The sequence below is a fragment of the Leptodactylus fuscus genome, chromosome 5 (assembly GCF_031893055.1).
Source record: "Leptodactylus fuscus isolate aLepFus1 chromosome 5, aLepFus1.hap2, whole genome shotgun sequence".
NCBI lineage: Eukaryota > Metazoa > Chordata > Amphibia > Anura > Leptodactylidae > Leptodactylus > Leptodactylus fuscus.
This window is the reverse complement of record NC_134269.1, coordinates 15,734,186-15,746,871: the sequence shown is the minus strand read 5'-3', so window position 1 is coordinate 15,746,871 and position 12,686 is coordinate 15,734,186. Positions and strand designations below refer to the sequence as shown.

Genomic DNA, 12,686 nt, shown 5'->3' with positions numbered 1-12,686 from the left:
AAGGCTGGCCCGTACGGGTATCGAACCCGCGACCTCGGCGTTATTAGCACCACGATCTAACCAACTGAGCTAACCGGCCATGTGGCGCTATGCTTCTCTTACCGTTTTCTGAGCCCGGTTTTCTGCCACTCTTCCATCAATACGTCAAACGTTGCACACAAAATGAATTGAAACGAGACTAAGACGTCACCGTGGGTCTTTGGCGATGCTAAAGGCTGGCCCGTACAGGGATCGAACCCGAGACCTTGGCGTTATTAGCACCACGCTCTAACCAACTGAGCTAACCTGCCATTAAGTGCCATGTTTAACTTGCCACTTTCTAAGCCCTGCTTTCTGCCAGTCTTCCATCAAGATTGTTACTGTTGCTCACAAAATGCCTTGAAACGAGACTAAGACGTCACCGTGGGTCTTTGACGATGCTAAATGCAGGCCCGTACGGGGATCGAACCCGCGACCTTGGCGTTATTAGCACCACGCTCTAACCAACTGAGCTAACCGGCCATTAAGTGCCAAGCTTAACTTGCCACTTTCTAAGCCCTGCTTTCTGCCAGTCTGCCATCAAGATGGTCACTGTTGCACACAAAATGCCTTGAAACGAGACTAAGACGTCACTGTGGGTCTTTGGCGATGCTAAAGGCTGGCCCGTATGGGGATCGAACCCGCGACCTTGGCGTTATTATCACCACGCTCTAACCAACTGAGCTAACCGGCCATGAAGGACAATGGTTAACTAGTCGCTTTCTAAGCTCATCTTTCTGCCAGTCTTCAATCAAGATGATCACTTTTGCACAAAAAATGCCTTGAAACGAGACCAAAACTCCGCTGTGGGTCTTTGGCGATGCTAAAGGCTGGCCCGTACGGGGATCAAACCCGCGACCTTGGCGTTATTAGCACCAATGCTCTAACCAACTGAGCTAACCAGCCATTAAGTGCCATGCTTAACTTGCCATTTTCTAAGCCCTGCTTTCTGCCAGTCTTCCATCAAGATGGTCACTGTTGCACACAAAATGCCTTGAAACGAGACTAAGACGTCACCGTGGGTCTTTGGCGATGCTAAAGGTTGGCCCGTACGGGGATCGAACCCGCGACCTTGGCGTGATTAGCACCACGCTCTAACCAACTGAGCTAACTGGCCATGAAGTGCAATGCTTAACTTGCCGCTTTCTAAGCCCATCTTTCTGGAAGTCTTCCATCAAGAAGATCACTTTTGCACAAAAAATGCCTTGAAACGAGACCAAAACGTCACCGTGGGTCTTTGGCGATGCTAAAGGCTGTCCCGTACGGGAATCGAACCCGCGACCTTGGCGTTATTAGCACCACACTCTAACCAACTGAGCTAACCGGCCATGTGGCGCCATGCTTCTCTTACCGCTTTCTGAGCCCGGTTTACTGCCACTCTTCCATCAATACGTCAAACGTTGCACACAAAATGCCTTGAAACGAGACCAAAACTCCACTGTAGGTCTTTGGCGATGCTAAAGGCTGGCCCGTACGGGTATCGAACCCGCGACCTTGGCGTTATTAGCACCACGCTCTATCCAACTGAGCTAACCGGCCATTAAGCGCCATGCTTAACTTGCCACTTTCTAAGCCCTGCTTTCTGCCAGTCTGCCATCAAACGGCCATGTGGAGCCATGCTTCTCAAAATTTTGCACACAAAATGCCTTGAAACGAGACTAAGACGTCACCGTGGGTCTTTGGCGATGCTAAAGGCTGGCCCGTACGGGGATCGAACCCGCGACCTTGGCGTTATTAGCACCACGCTCTAACCAACTGAGCTAACTGGCCATGAAGTGCAATGCTTAACTTGCCGCTTTCTAAGCCCATCTTTCTGCCAGTATTCCATCAAGAAGATCACTTTTGCACAAAAAATGCCTTGAAACGAGACCAAAACGTCACCGTGGGTCTTTGGCGATGCTAAATGCTGGCCCGTACGGGGATCGAACCCACGACCTTGGCGTTATTAGCACCACACTCTAACCAACTGAGCTAACCGGCCATGTGGCGCCAAGCTTTTCTTACCGATTTCTGAGCCCGGTTTACTGCCACTCTTCCATCAATACGTCAAACGTTGCACACAAAATGCCTTGAAACGAGACTAAGACGTCACCGTGGGTCTTTGGCGATGCTGAAGGCTGGCCCATACGGGGATCGAACCCGCGACCTTGGCGTTATTAGCACCACGCTCTAACCAACTGAGCTAACCGGCCATTAAGTGCAATGCTTAATTTGACACTTTCTAAGCCCTGCTTTCTGCCAGTCTTCCTTCAAGATGATCACTTTTGCACAAAAAATGCCTTGAAACGAGACCAAAACGTCACCGTGGGTCTTTGGCGATGCTAAAGACTGGCCCGTACGGGGATCGAACCCGCGACCTTGGCGTTATTAGCACCACACTCTAACCAACTGAGCTAACCGGCCATGTGGCGCCATTCTTCACTTACCGCTTTCTGAGCCAGGTTTTCTGCCACTCTTCCATCAATACGTCAAAGATTGCACACAAAATGCCTTGAAACAAGACCAAAACTCCGCTGTGGGTCTTTGGCGATGCTAAAGGCTGGCCCGTACAGGGATCAAACACGCGACCTTGGCGTTATTAGCACCACGCTCTAACCAACTGAGCTAACCAGCCATTAAGTGCCATACTTAACTTGCCATTTTCTAAGCCCTGCTTTCTGCCAGTCTTCCATCAAGATGGTCACTGTTGCACACAAAATGCCTTGAAACGAGACTAAGACGTCACCGTGGGTCTTTGGCGATGCTAAAGACTGGCCCATACGGGGATCGAACCCGCGACCTTGGCGTTATTAGCACCACACTCTAACCAACTGAGCTAACCGGCCATGTGGCGCCATTCTTCACTTACCGCTTTCTGAGCCAGGTTTTCTGCCACTCTTCCATCAATACGTCAAAGATTGCACACAAAATGCCTTGAAACAAGACCAAAACTCCGCTGTGGGTCTTTGGCGATGCTAAAGGCTGGCCCGTACAGGGATCAAACACGCGACCTTGGCGTTATTAGCACCACGCTCTAACCAACTGAGCTAACCAGCCATTAAGTGCCATACTTAACTTGCCATTTTCTAAGCCCTGCTTTCTGCCAGTCTTCCATCAAGATGGTGACTGTTGCACACAAAATGCCTTGAAACGAGACTAAGACGTCACCGTGGGTCTTTGGCGATGCTAAAGGCTGGCCCATACGGTGATGGAACCCGCGACCTTGGCGTTATTAGCACCACGCTCTAACCAACTGAGCTAACCGGCCATTAAGTGCCATGCTTAATTTGACACTTTCTAAGCCCATCTTTCTGCCAGTCTTCCTTCAAGATGATCACTTTTGCACAAAAAATGCCTTGAAACGAGACCAAAACGTCACCGTGGGTCTTTGGCGATGCTAAAGACTGGCCCGTACGGGGATCGAACCCGCGACCTTGGCGTTATTAGCACCACACTCTAACCAACTGAGCTAACCGGCCATGTGGCGCCATTCTTCACTTACCGCTTTCTGAGCCAGGTTTTCTGCCACTCTTCCATCAATACGTCAAAGATTGCACACAAAATGCCTTGAAACAAGACCAAAACTCCGCTGTGGGTCTTTGGTGATGCTAAAGGCTGGCCCGTACAGGGATCAAACCCGCGACCTTGGCGTTATTAGCACCACGCTCTAACCAACTGAGCTAACCAGCCATTAAGTGCCATACTTAACTTGCCATTTTCTAAGCCCTGCTTTCTGCCAGTCTTCCATCAAGATGGTCACTGTTGCACACAAAATGCCTTGAAACGAGACTAAGACGTCACCGTGGGTCTTTGGCGATGCTAAAGGCTGGCCCGTACGGGGATCGAACCCGCGACCTTGGCGTTATTAGCACCACGCTCTAACCAACTGAGCTAACTGGCCATGAAGTGCAATGCTTAACTTGCCGCTTTCTAAGCCCATCTTTCTGCCAGTCTTCCATCAAGAAGATCACTTTTGCACAAAAAATGCCTTGAAACGAGACCAAAACGTCACCGTGGGTCTTTGGCGATGCTAAAGGCTGGCCCGTACGGGGATCGAACCCGCGACCTTGGCGTTATTAGCACCACACTCTAACCAACTGAGCTAACCGGCCATGTGGCGCCATGCTTCTCTTACCGCTTTCTGAGCCAGGTTTTCTGCCACTCTTCCATCAATACGTCAAAGATTGCACACAAAATGCCTTGAAACAAGACCAAAACTCCGCTGTGGGTCTTTGGCGATGCTAAAGGCTGGCCCGTACGGGGATCAAACCCGCGACCTTGGCGCTATTAGCACCAATGCTCTAACCAACTGAGCTAACCAGCCATTAAGTGCCATGCTTAACTTGCCATTTTCTAAGCCCTGCTTTCTGCCAGTCTTCCATCAAGATGGTCACTGTTGCACACAAAATGCCTTGAAACGAGACTAAGACGTCACCGTGGGTCTTTGGCGATGCTAAAGGTTGGCCCGTACGGGGATCGAACCCGCGACCTTGGCGTGATTAGCACCACGCTCTAACCAACTGAGCTAACTGGCCATGAAGTGCAATGCTTAACTTGCTGCTTTCTAAGCCCATCTTTCTGCCAGTCTTCCATCAAGAAGATCACTTTTGCACAAAAAATGCCTTGAAACGAGACCAAAACGTCACCGTGGGTCTTTGGCGATGCTAAAGGCTGTCCCGTACGGGAATCGAACCCGCGACCTTGGCGTTATTAGCACCACACTCTAACCAACTGAGCTAACCGGCCATTAAGCGCCATGCTTAACTTGCCACTTTCTAAGCCCTGCTTTCTGCCAGTCTGCCATCAAACGGCCATGTGGAGCCATGCTTCTCAAAATTTTGCACACAAAATGCCTTGAAACGAGACTAAGACGTCACCGTGGGTCTTTGGCGATGCTAAATGCTGGCCCGTACGGGGATCGAACCCGCGACCTTGGCGTTATTAGCACCACGCTCTAACCAACTGAGCTAACCGGCCATTAAGCGCCGTTCTTAACTTGTTACTTTCTAAGCCCTGCTTTCTGCCAGTCTGCCATCAAGATGGTCACTGTTGCACACAAAATGCCTTGAAACGAGACTAAGACGTCACTGTGGGACTTTGGCGATGCTAAATGCTGGCACGTACGGGGATCGAACCCGCGACCTTGGCGTTATTAGCACCACGCTCTAACCAACTGAGCTAACCGGCCACGTGGCGCTATGCTTCTCTTACGGCTTCTGAGCCCGGTTTTCTGACACTCTTCCATCAATACGTCAAACGTTGCACACAAAATGCCTTGAAACGAGACCAAAACTCCACTGTGGGTCTTTGGCGATGCTAAAGGCTGGCCCGTACAGGGACCGAACCCGCGACCTTGGTGTTATTAGCACCATGCTCTAACCAACTGAGCTAACCGTCCATGAAATGCAATGCTTAACTTGCCGCTTTCTAAGCCCATCTTTCTGCCAGTCTTCCATCAAGAAGATCACTTTTGCACAAAAATGCCTTGAATCGAGACCAAAACGTCACCGTGGGTCTTTGGCGATGTTAAAGGCTGGCCAGTACGGGTATCGAACCCGCGACCTTGGCGTTATTAGCACCACGCTCTAACCAACTGAGCTAACCGGCCATGTGGCGCCATGCTTCTCTTACCGTTTTCTGAGCCCGGTTTTCTGTCACTCTTCCATCAATACGTCAAACGTTGCACACAAAATGCCTTGAAACGAGACCAAAACTCCACTGTAGGTCTTTGGCGATGCTAAAGGCTGGCCCGTACAGGGATCGAACCCGCGACCTTGGCGTTATTAGCACCACGCTCTAACCAACTGAGCTAACCAGCCATGCCATGCTTAACTTGCCATTTTCTAAGCCCTGCTTTCTGCCAGTCTTCCATCAGGATGGTCACTGTTGCACACAAAATGCCTTGAAACGAGACTAAGAAGTCACCGTGGGTCTTTGGCGATGCTAAAGGCTGGCCCGTAAGGGGATCGAACCTGCGACCTTGGCGTTATTAGCACCACGCTCTAACCAACTGAGCTAACTGGCCATGAAGTGCAATGCTTAACTTGCCGCTTTCTAAGCCCATCTTTCTGCCAGTCTTCCATCAAGAAGATCAATTTTGCACAAAAAATGCCTTGAAACGAGACCAAAACGTCACCGTGCGTCTTTGGCGATGCTAAAGGCTGGCCCGTACGGGGATCGAACCCGCGACCTTGGCGTTATTAGCACCACACTCTAACCAACTGAGCTAACCGGCCATGTGGCGCCATGCTTCTCTTACCGCTTTCTGAGCCCGGTTTACTGCCACTCTTCCATCAATACGTCAAACGTTGCACACAAAATGCCTTGAAACGAGACTAAGACGTCACCGTGGGTCTTTGGAGATGCTGAAGGCTGGCCCATACGGCGATCGAACCCGCGACCTTGGCGTTATTAGCACCACGCTCTAACCAACTGAGCTAACCGGCCATTAAGTGCCATGCTTAATTTGACACTTTCTAAGCCCTGCTTTCTGCCAGTCTTCCATCAAGATGGTGACTGTTGCACACAAAATGCCTTGAAACGAGACTAAGACGTCACCGTGGGTCTTTGGCGATGCTAAAGGCTGGCCCATACGGTGATGGAACCCGCGACCTTGGCGTTATTAGCACCACGCTCTAACCAACTGAGCTAACCAGTCATGTGGCGCCATGCTTACCTTGCCACTTTCTTAGCCCGGTTTTCTGCCAGTCTTCCATCATGACGTAAAACGTTGCACACAAAATGCCTTTAAATGAGACCAAAACGTCACCGTGGGTCTTTGGCAATGGTAAGGGCTGTCCCGTACGGGGATCGAACCGGCAACCTTGACGTTATTAGCACCACGCTCTAATCAACTGAGCTAACCGGCCATGTGGTGCCATTTTTCCCTTGCTGCTTTCTGAGCCCTGTTTTCTGTCACACTTCCATCAAGATGTCAAACATTGCACAAAAAATGCCTTATAACGAGACCAAAACGTCACCGTGAGTCTTTGGCGATGCTAAAGGATAGCCGTAAGGGGATTGAAACCACGACCTTAGCGTTATTAGCACCACGCTCTAACCAACTGAGCTAACCGGCCATGTGGCGCCACACTTCCCTTGCCAATTTTGGAGTGCTATTTTCTGCCACTCTTCCATCAAGATGTCAAATGTTGCACACAAAATGTCTTGAAACGAGACCAAAATGTCACCGTGGGTCTTTGGCGATGCTAAGGGCTGACCCGTACGGGGATCAAGCCCACGACCTTGGCGTTATTAGCACCACACTCTAACCAACTAAGCTAATGGCCATTAAGTGCCATGCTTAACTTGCCACTTTCTAAGCCCTGCTTTCTGCCAGTCTTCCATCAAGATGGTCACTGTTGCACACAAAATGCCTTGAAACGAGACCAAAACGTCACCGTGGGTCTTAAGCGATGCTAAAGGCTGGCCCGTACGGGGATCGAACCCGCGACCTTGGCGTTATTAGCACCACGCTCTAACCAACTGAGCTAACCGGCCATGAATTGCAATGCTTAACTTGCCGCTTTCTAAGCCCATCTTTCTGCCAGTCTTCCATCAAGATGATCACTTTTGCACAAAAAATGTCTTGAAACGAGACCAAAACGTCACCGTGGGTCTTTGGCGATGCTAAAGGCTAACCCGTACGGGGATCGACCGTACGACCTTGGCGTTATTAGCACCACGCTCTAACCAACTGAGCTAACCGGCCATGTGGCGCCATGCTTCTCTTACCGCTTTCTGAGCCCGGTTTTCTGCCACTCTTCCATCAAGACGTCAAACGTTGCACACAAAATGCCTTGAAACGAGACCAAAACGCCGCTGTGGGTCTTTGGCGATGCTAAAGACTGGCCCGTACGGAGATCGAACCCGTGACCTTGGCGTTATTAGAAGCACGCTCTAACCAACTGAGCTAACCAGTTATTAAGGGCCATGTTTAACTTGCCACTTTTTAAGCCCTACTTTCTGCCAGTCTTCCATCAAGATGGTTACTGTTGCACACAAAATGCCTTGAAACGAGACTAAGACATCACCGTGGGTCTTTGGCGATGCTAAAGGCTGGCCCGTACGGGGCTCGAACCCGCGACCTTGGTGTTATTAGCACCACGCTCTAACCAACTGAGCTAACCAGCCATGAAGAGCAATGCTTAACTTGCCGCTTTCTAAGCCCATCTTTCTGCTAGTCTTCCATCAAGATGATCACTTTTGCACAAAAAATGCCTTGAAACGAGAACAAAACGTCACCGTGGGTCCTTGTCGATGCTAAAGGCTGGCCCGTACGGGGATCGAACCCGCGACCTTGGCGTTATTAGCACCACGCTCTAACCAACTGAGCTAACCTGCCATTAAGTACCATGCTTAACTTGCCACTTTCTAAGCCCTGCTTTCTGCCAGTCTTCCATCAAGATGGGCACAGTTGCACACAAAATGCCTTGAAACGAGACTAAGACGTCACTGTGGGTCTTTGGCGATGCTAAAGTATGGCCAGTACGGAGATCGAACCCGCGACCTTGGCGTTATTAGCACCATGCTCTAACCAACTGAGCTAACCGGCCATGAAGAGCAATGCTTAATTTGCCGCTTTCTAAGCCCATCTTTCTGCCAGTCTTCCATCAAGATGATCACTGTTGCACACAAAATGCCTTGAAAAGAGACCAAAACACCACCGTGGATCTTTGGCAATGCTGAAGGTTGGCCCGTACGGGGATCAAACCCGCGACCTTGGCGTTATTCGCACCACGCTCTAACCAACTGAGCTAACCGGCCATTAAGTGCTATGCTTAACTTGCCACTTTCTAAGCCCTGCTTTCTGCCAGTCTTCCATCAAGATTGTCTCTGTTGCACACAAAATGCCTTGAAAAGAGACCAAAACATCACTGTGGGTCTTTGGCGATGCTAAAAGCTGGCCCGTACGGGGATCGAACCCGCGACCTTGGCGTTATTAGCACCACGCTCTAACCAAATGAGCTAACCGGCTATGTTGCGCCATACTTCTCTTACCTCTTTCTGAGCCCGGTTTTCTGCCATTCTTCCATCAAGACGTCAAACGTTGCACACAAAATGCCTTGAAACGAGACCAAAACGCCACTGTGGGTCTTTGGCAATGCTAAAGACTGGCCCGTACGGAGATCGAACCCGCGACCTTGGCGTTATTAGAAACACGCTCTAACCAACTGAGCTAACCGGCCATGAAGTTTAATGGTTAACTTGCCGCTTTCTAAGCCCATCTTTCTGCCAGTCTTCCATCAAGATGGTCACTGTTGCACACAAAATGCCTTGAAACAAGACTAAAATATCACCGTGGGTCTTTCGCTATGCTAAAGACTGGCCCGTACGGGGCTCGAACCCGCGACCTTGGCGTTATTAGCACCACACTCTACCCAACTGAGCTAACCAGCCATGAAGAGCAATGCTTAACTTGCCGCTTTCTAAGCCCATCTTTCTGCAAGTCTTTCATCAAGTTGATCATTGTTGCACACAAAATGCCTTGAAACGAGACCAAAACGCCACTGTGGGTCTTTGGCGATGCTAAAGGCTGGCCAGTACGGAGATCGAACCCGCAACCTTGGCGTTATTAGCACCACGCTCTATCCAACTGAGCTAACCGGCCATGTAGCGCCATGCTTCTCTTACCACTTTCTGAGCCCGGTTTTCTGCCACTCTTCCATCAAGACGTCAAACCTTGCACACAAAATGCCTTGAAACGAGACCAAAACGTCACCGTGGGTCTTTGGCGATGCTAAAGGCTGGCCGGTACGGGGATCGAACCCGCGACCTTGGCGTTATAAGAAGCACGCTCCAACCAACTGAGCTAACCGACCATGAATTGCAATGCTTAACTTGCCGCTTTCTAAGCCCATCTTTCTGCCAGTCTTCCATCAAGATGATCACTTTTGCACAAAAAATGCCTTGAAACGAGACCAAAACGTCACCGTGGGTCTTTGGCGATGCTAAAGGCTGGCCCATACGGGGATCAAACCCGCGACCTTGGCGTTATTAGCACCACGCTCTAACCAACTGAGCTAACCGGCCATTAAGTACCATGCTTAACTTGCGACTTTCTAAGACCTGCTTTCTGCCAGTCTTCCATCAAGATGATCACTGTTGCACACAAAATGCCTTGAAACGAGACCAAAACGTCACTGTGGGTCTTTGGCGATGCTAAAGGCTGGACTGTACGGGGATCGAACCCGCAACCTTGGCGTTATTAGCACTACGCTCTAACCAACTGAGCTAACCGGCCATGAAGCGCAATGCTTAACTTGCCGCTTTCTAAGCCCATCTTTCTGCCAGTCTTCCATCAAGATGATCACTGTTGCACACAAAATGCCTTGAAACGAGACTAAGACGTCACTGTGGGTCTTTGGCGATGCTAAAGGCTGACCCGTACGGGGATCGAACCCGCGACCTTGGCTTTTTTAGCAACACGCTCCAACCAACTGAGCTAACCGGCCATGTGGTGCCATGCTTCTCTTACCGTTTTCTGAGCCCGGTTTTCTGCCACTTTTCCATCACACAAAATGCCTTGAGAAGAGACAAAAACATCACCGTGGGTCTTTGGAGATGCTAAAGGCTGGCCCGTACGGGGATCGAACCCGCGACCTTGGCGTTATTAGCACCACGATCTAACCAGCAATTAAGTGCCATGCTTAACTTGCCACTTTCTAAGCCCTGCATTCTGCCAGTCTTCCATCAAGATGGTCACTGTTGCTCACAAAATGCCTTGATACGAGACTAAGACGTCACAGTGGGTCTTTGGCGATGCTAAAGGCTGGCCCGTATGGGGATCGAACTCGAGACCTTGGCGTAATTAGCACCACGCTCTAACCAACTGAGCTAACCGGCCATGAAGTGCAATGCTTAATTTGCCGCTTTCTAAGCCCATCTTTCTGCCAGTCATCCATCAAGATGATCACTGTTGCACAAAAAATGCCTTGAAACGAGACCAAAACGTCACCGTGGGTCTTTGGCGATGCCAAAGGCTGGCCCGTACGGGGATCGAACCCGCGACCTTGGCGTTATTAGCACCACGCTCTAACCAACTGAGCTAACCGGCCATGTGGCGCCATGCTTCTCTTACCCTTTTCTGAGCCCGGTTTTCTGCCACTTTTCCATCAATACGTCAAACGTTGCACACAAAATGCCTTGAAACGAGACCAAAACTCCACTGTGGGTCTTTGGCGATGCTAAAGACTGGCCTGTACGGGGATCGAACCCGCGACCTTAGTGTTATTAGCACCACGCTCTAACCAACTGAGCTAACCGGCTATGAAGTGCAATGCTTAACTTGCCGCTTTCTAAGCCCATCTTTCTGCCAGTCTTCCATCAAGATGATCACTGTTGCACACAAAATGCCTTGAAACGAGACTAAGACGTCACCGTGGGTCTTTGGCGATGCTAAAGGCTGGCTCGTACGGGGATCGAACCTGCGACCTTGGCGTTATTAGCACCACGCTCTAACAAACTGAGCTAACCGGCCATGAAGTGCAATGCTTAACTTGCCGCTTTCTAAGCCCATCTTTCTGCCAGTCTTCCATCAAGATGATCACTTTTGCACAAAAAATGCCTTGAAACGAGACCAAAAACGTCACCATGGGTCTTTGGGGATGCTAAAGGCTGGCCCGTACGGGGATCGAACCCGCGACCTTGGCGTTATTAAAAGCACGCTCTAACCAACTGAGCTAACGGGTTATTAAGTGCCATGTTTAATTTGACACTTTCTAAGCCCTGCTTTCTGCCAGTCTTCCATCAAGATGGTTACTGTTGCACACAAAATGCCTTGAAACGAGACTAAGACGTCACCGTGGGTCTTTAGCGGTGCTAAAGGCTGGCTGGTACAAGGATCAAACAAGCGACATTGGCGTTATTAGCACCACGCTCTAACCAACTGAGGTAACCGGCCATTAAGTGCTATGCTTAACTTGCCACTTTCTAAGCCCTGCTTTCTGCCAGTCTTCCATCAAAATGATCACTTTTGCACAAAAAATGCCTTGAATTGAGACCAAAACGTCACCGTGGATCTTTGGCGATGCTAAAGGCTGGCCCGTACGGGGATCGAACCCGCGACCTTGGCGTTATTAGCACCACGCTCTAACCAACTGAGCTAACCGGCCATGAATTGCAATGCTTAAATTGCCGCTTTCTAAGCCCATCTTTCTGCCAGTCTTATATCAAGATGATCACTGTTGCACACAAAATGCCTTGAAAAGAGACCAAAACATCACCGTGGGTCTTTGGCAATGCTAAAGGCTGGCCCGTACGGGGATCGAACCCGCAACCTTGGCGTTATTAGCACCACGCTCTACCCAACTGAGCTAACCAGCCATTAAGTGCCATGTTTAACTTGCCACTTTCTAAGCCCTGCTTTCTGCCAGTCTTCCATCAAGATAGTCACTGTTGCACACAAAATGCCTTGAAACGAGACTAAGACGTCACTGTGGGTCTTTGGCGATGCTAAAGGATGGCCAGTACGGGGATCGAACCCGCGACCTTGGCGTTTTTAGCACCATGCTCTAACCAACTGAGCTAACCGGCCATGAAGTGCAATGCTTAACTTGCCGCTTTCTAAGCCCATCTTTCTGCCAGTCTTCCATCAAGATGATCACTGTTGCACACAAAATGCCTTGAGAAGAGTCCAAAACATCACCGGGGGTCTTTGGCGATGCTAAAAGGCTGACCCGCACGAGGAT

The 12,686-nt window shown here is 50.1% G+C and overlaps 18 non-coding genes across 18 annotated transcripts; all 18 read right to left on the bottom strand.

Moving 5' to 3' along the window:
- Window positions 1-427: 427 nt before the first annotated feature.
- Window positions 428-501, bottom strand: TRNAI-AAU (transfer RNA isoleucine (anticodon AAU)). The gene has a single exon. It is a non-coding gene; the product is annotated as a tRNA-Ile (tRNA).
- Window positions 502-1,714: 1,213 nt separating this feature from the next.
- TRNAI-AAU (transfer RNA isoleucine (anticodon AAU)) lies at window positions 1,715-1,788 on the bottom strand. Its single transcript has one exon. It is a non-coding gene; the product is annotated as a tRNA-Ile (tRNA).
- Window positions 1,789-1,925: 137 nt separating this feature from the next.
- TRNAI-AAU (transfer RNA isoleucine (anticodon AAU)) lies at window positions 1,926-1,999 on the bottom strand. Its single transcript has one exon. It is a non-coding gene; the product is annotated as a tRNA-Ile (tRNA).
- A 137-nt stretch (window positions 2,000-2,136) lies between these two features.
- Window positions 2,137-2,210, bottom strand: TRNAI-AAU (transfer RNA isoleucine (anticodon AAU)). The gene has a single exon. It is a non-coding gene; the product is annotated as a tRNA-Ile (tRNA).
- A 137-nt stretch (window positions 2,211-2,347) lies between these two features.
- On the bottom strand, window positions 2,348-2,421 carry TRNAI-AAU (transfer RNA isoleucine (anticodon AAU)). Its single transcript has one exon. It is a non-coding gene; the product is annotated as a tRNA-Ile (tRNA).
- Window positions 2,422-2,769: 348 nt separating this feature from the next.
- On the bottom strand, window positions 2,770-2,843 carry TRNAI-AAU (transfer RNA isoleucine (anticodon AAU)). Its single transcript has one exon. It is a non-coding gene; the product is annotated as a tRNA-Ile (tRNA).
- Window positions 2,844-3,402: 559 nt separating this feature from the next.
- TRNAI-AAU (transfer RNA isoleucine (anticodon AAU)) lies at window positions 3,403-3,476 on the bottom strand. Its single transcript has one exon. It is a non-coding gene; the product is annotated as a tRNA-Ile (tRNA).
- A 348-nt stretch (window positions 3,477-3,824) lies between these two features.
- On the bottom strand, window positions 3,825-3,898 carry TRNAI-AAU (transfer RNA isoleucine (anticodon AAU)). Its single transcript has one exon. It is a non-coding gene; the product is annotated as a tRNA-Ile (tRNA).
- Window positions 3,899-4,035: 137 nt separating this feature from the next.
- TRNAI-AAU (transfer RNA isoleucine (anticodon AAU)) lies at window positions 4,036-4,109 on the bottom strand. The gene has a single exon. It is a non-coding gene; the product is annotated as a tRNA-Ile (tRNA).
- Window positions 4,110-4,900: 791 nt separating this feature from the next.
- Window positions 4,901-4,974, bottom strand: TRNAI-AAU (transfer RNA isoleucine (anticodon AAU)). Its single transcript has one exon. It is a non-coding gene; the product is annotated as a tRNA-Ile (tRNA).
- Window positions 4,975-5,531: 557 nt separating this feature from the next.
- On the bottom strand, window positions 5,532-5,605 carry TRNAI-AAU (transfer RNA isoleucine (anticodon AAU)). The gene has a single exon. It is a non-coding gene; the product is annotated as a tRNA-Ile (tRNA).
- Window positions 5,606-6,159: 554 nt separating this feature from the next.
- On the bottom strand, window positions 6,160-6,233 carry TRNAI-AAU (transfer RNA isoleucine (anticodon AAU)). The gene has a single exon. It is a non-coding gene; the product is annotated as a tRNA-Ile (tRNA).
- A 1,190-nt stretch (window positions 6,234-7,423) lies between these two features.
- TRNAI-AAU (transfer RNA isoleucine (anticodon AAU)) lies at window positions 7,424-7,497 on the bottom strand. Its single transcript has one exon. It is a non-coding gene; the product is annotated as a tRNA-Ile (tRNA).
- Window positions 7,498-8,478: 981 nt separating this feature from the next.
- TRNAI-AAU (transfer RNA isoleucine (anticodon AAU)) lies at window positions 8,479-8,552 on the bottom strand. The gene has a single exon. It is a non-coding gene; the product is annotated as a tRNA-Ile (tRNA).
- A 1,403-nt stretch (window positions 8,553-9,955) lies between these two features.
- Window positions 9,956-10,029, bottom strand: TRNAI-AAU (transfer RNA isoleucine (anticodon AAU)). The gene has a single exon. It is a non-coding gene; the product is annotated as a tRNA-Ile (tRNA).
- A 951-nt stretch (window positions 10,030-10,980) lies between these two features.
- On the bottom strand, window positions 10,981-11,054 carry TRNAI-AAU (transfer RNA isoleucine (anticodon AAU)). Its single transcript has one exon. It is a non-coding gene; the product is annotated as a tRNA-Ile (tRNA).
- A 982-nt stretch (window positions 11,055-12,036) lies between these two features.
- TRNAI-AAU (transfer RNA isoleucine (anticodon AAU)) lies at window positions 12,037-12,110 on the bottom strand. The gene has a single exon. It is a non-coding gene; the product is annotated as a tRNA-Ile (tRNA).
- A 348-nt stretch (window positions 12,111-12,458) lies between these two features.
- Window positions 12,459-12,532, bottom strand: TRNAF-AAA (transfer RNA phenylalanine (anticodon AAA)). The gene has a single exon. It is a non-coding gene; the product is annotated as a tRNA-Phe (tRNA).
- Between the last annotated feature and the right edge of the window lie 154 nt (window positions 12,533-12,686).